Below are 3,994 nucleotides of genomic sequence, written 5' to 3'. Positions count from 1 at the left end.
TATTAACTACAGAGAGTACAGACTTCGTCGTCTGTAAGTGTATACTATAATTATTTATTTAACTTATTTATTACCTTTATTACTTTGTGTTTTCTAAATAAAGATAAATTATTTAATTTTTGTTTTTTATTTCCCTATTTTACTTATCTATACTAATATTATCAAGCTGAAGAGTTTGTTTGTTTGAACTCGCTAATCTCGGGAACTACTGGTCCGATTTGAAAAATTATTTCGGTGTTAGATAGCCCATTTATCGAGGAAGGTTATAGCCTATATTATATTATCTCGCTAAGACCAACAGGAGAGGAGCACTGCGGGTAAAGCCGCGGAGCACAGCTAGTAGGTAATACTAGAAAAATCTTTGCTTCTTTCACACTCTTCACTGATCGATGTCACATCAAATGATAAAGAAAGGCGTTGGTAAAAAATTAAAAATCACTTTTATGTATATTTTACCATCCAAATAAAGATTGTTATTGCTGGCTTAACTATATAATTATTTATGCCCATAATATAAATCGAATTAATTACTAGGTACCTTATTCAATAACATGAATCAACTACTGGTACATATAAAAAAAAATTCAACTAAATAAAAATGAATCCCAAAATGTGTTGGTAAGCGCATAACTTGAGAACGGCTGAACCGATTTCGATAATTCTTTTTTTATTATATTCCTTGAAGAACGAGGATGATTCTTATGTAGAGAAAACGTAAATATGTACCACGGGCGAAGCCGGGGCGGACCGCTAGTAAATAATAATAATGAAACGTAGGGCGGGTTTTAAAATCAAGTCATCTGGTTGTAATTTTTTAAGAATTTTACTATGAGCTTAAAAATACATAGCATTAAGGATGCAGTAGTATATCAGGTATACATTTATAAGTATAAATACTGTAACTTGTTCTGGATTAACCATTAACTAGGGCTAATTGCCTGTTGACTAAAGTATTAAATCTTAATACTATTATAAAGGCGAAAGTTTGTAAGGATGTATGGATGTATGGATGTATGGATGTATGGATGTATGGATGTTTGTTACTCTTTCACGTAAAAACTACTGAACCGATTACAATGAAATTTAGCACACATATAGAGGGTAACTTGGATTAACACATAGGATAGGTTTTATCCCGGAAATCCCACGGGAACGGGAACTATGCGGGTTTTCCTTTGAAAACGCGGGCGAAGCCGCGGGCGGAAATCTAGTACATAATATGTTCTAAAGAAGAAATATACAAGGTTCATGTACTGCTTGATATACTGTGTTTCATACAATGTAAAAATTTAGGTGTAAAGTCGTAAGATGATCTTTTTTAATATGAAATTGATATCAACACAACGTTACCTATTTAGTAGGTAAGTACTACAACGACAACTATTTTATTTAGAGATAGATATAATTATCATAATCATATTATTGAAAATAAAAAGCTAATTAGGTATTGAATTAAAAATAATAAAGGATAAGACGTTTAAAGTATTTTATTAAAACAATAATTTGGTCAAGCTTAGCCGTATTTCATGTATGTACTTCCTTACAAGTGATGATTTTTCTAAGATCCAAATTCTAAAGCTTTCTGAATGTAGCGGGTTTAAATCCCGCTTAAATAAAAAAAATATCTATCTATCTAACTTCTAAATATATATAAAATTCTTGTGTCACAATGTTAGTTACCATACTCCTGCGAAACGGCTGGACCTATTGTCATGATTCATGAAATTTCGTGTGCCTATTGAGTAGATTTGAGAATAGGTAAACATCTAATATTCATATTCTTATTGATAGGCAGAACAATGCAACATTTCAAATAGTGATAATGATGATTTAAATTTGTAGGTAATCGTTTATTCATACATGGATATAATGTAATAGAACTAATGCTCAAACAAAACTACAAACCTAAAACTTTATATTCATATGTATAAAGCACTACATAATTTAAATCAGAGCCATCTAGCGTTACATAGAGAGTATTACTATTGTGTTGTTTCTTTTGTGTCGACAACAATATTACATTGTCCGTAGCACACACAGTAAGCTAATAAGCGCTACCTGTTTAGATTGCTACCATTATTTTTTTTTTTGTAAAGAAGTGAAGTAGGTATGTAGAACTGAGAGGTAACTGAGAATTTGTGTATCAAATAACGTTCAAGCAGTGACCAAAATGATACGATGTATCGAAAAATTATACACTTTAGTAATAATATAGAATTAAGTTTTCATTAACGTCTCTATGCCGGTAGCTATCTTAAATTTTTTATGATATTTGTAACAAATATTTAAAAAAAAGAGCGTATGTGTCGAGCACACGTTTCAGAAGTGCAATTTCTTTCGCAAATTGAAATTTTATTAATTTTACTCTCAACGCACTTAAAGAAGTTTCATTTCAAAAACATACCTTATACAATTTAATTCAGCAGCTTAGTCACGCAGTGGACGTCCCACGGCTGAAACGACGACGACGATGACGACGACAATTTAATTCAAGTAAAATAATATACCTACATATAATAAGGATAATATGCATGTTATTATGGTGCGTAATATTAGCCTAATGTGTCCTCAATTTTTTTTCACATAGTCTTTTCACAAAATAAGTGTCCGAAAATATTTAAAAAAGATTTTTAAAGATTCTTTGACCAGCTAACATGTTACACTCTTCCCTATTCAATTCATTTCAATTTCAACCAACAAGGAGGAGCCGTAAAAGAAAACACTAAGTCAAAGCACTCTTTTCACCTAAATGTGGATTGTTAAGAGCACACAAAAACTAATATTATAATAATTATGACACACATAATATATTTTAATTATGTTTAGAATATAATACCAATCATGTCAATTAAGGCCTACCCTAGGACAATGTTAAGGTCCCAAACCAAATCAGACTTGTAATTGAAACCTAAGAACTAAAACCAACAATATAAACATTCCTTCCTATACTAATTATCGTCATTGCGCGTAATCAAATGGAAGTGAACGTTTCCTTTATTTACGTGTTTCATGCGCGACTTGCTTACACACAACTGTTCCGTAGTACACACTTGCGTTAAAACACGCGCAGTTTTCTTTGAGAAACAGCCCCCCTAGACAAGTGGCTTTCTATTAGCGTAAAGTTCAATAGAATAGATTATGAATGTATGAGATTGACGTAATCAATCGACGTCGTCGTCGTAATCAAACGTCAATCTCATACATTCTTAATCTATTCTATTGAACTTTACGCTAATAGAAAGCCACTTGTCTAGGGGGGCTGGAGGCGTTTAAATTACTATAAAAAGGTCATTAATTATGATTTATATGTAGCTTGCGAAAGTCTCAGATTCTTTATTTCATAATAAACAATTTCACAAAAATAATAGATTTTTTTTTTAGATGAAAATTTAAGATTTAAGATGTGAGAATGCTGGTGTGTCGTATGAAACTGTATCGTATGAAAGTATATATATTTGTGCGTGTAAGTGTGTGTGTGTGTGTGTGTGTGTGTGTGTGTGTGTGTGTGTGTGTGTGTGTGTGTGTGTGTGTCTGAAATATTATATTGTATTTAAGCAAGAGTCACGTTTACACTTTAAGCCAGTATCTCAAGAAGTTGTTCTGTCTCGTCATAAGTTTTTCCTAATAGAAAGACGCGTACGGTTAATTTACATTTAGAATACGGTAAGGCATAGATGTTAAGACTATCATTAATTTTGTTATACAAATAGGGTCCGAGGAAGTAAAAGAACCTCTTGGTGAACCTGCTATATGGCCGAGGAACAGTGCAGATTTTGTTCTTTCGTCGAAACGAGATTGTAACTAGAGGTGTTAATCGGTGTTGTAAAATAATAGTCTGTAAAATAAAATGTTGTCTAACGGTGAGAACCTTCCAATCTTTGTACAGGTCGGTTGTACAATACTGCATAGGTTTAAACGTGGAGACTTTCATAACTGCTCTTTGAGCCACCTCGAGGGGCTTCAGTATGGTTTTTGCGGCACCTCCCCAACATAC

Source organism: Colias eurytheme, chromosome 23 (genome assembly GCF_061535395.1).
Source record: "Colias eurytheme isolate Ceu_HAF_F1 chromosome 23, ilColEury1 Martin Lab GWU primary, whole genome shotgun sequence".
Taxonomy (NCBI): Eukaryota; Metazoa; Arthropoda; class Insecta; order Lepidoptera; family Pieridae; genus Colias; species Colias eurytheme.
Note: the sequence above shows the minus strand (reverse complement) of the source record.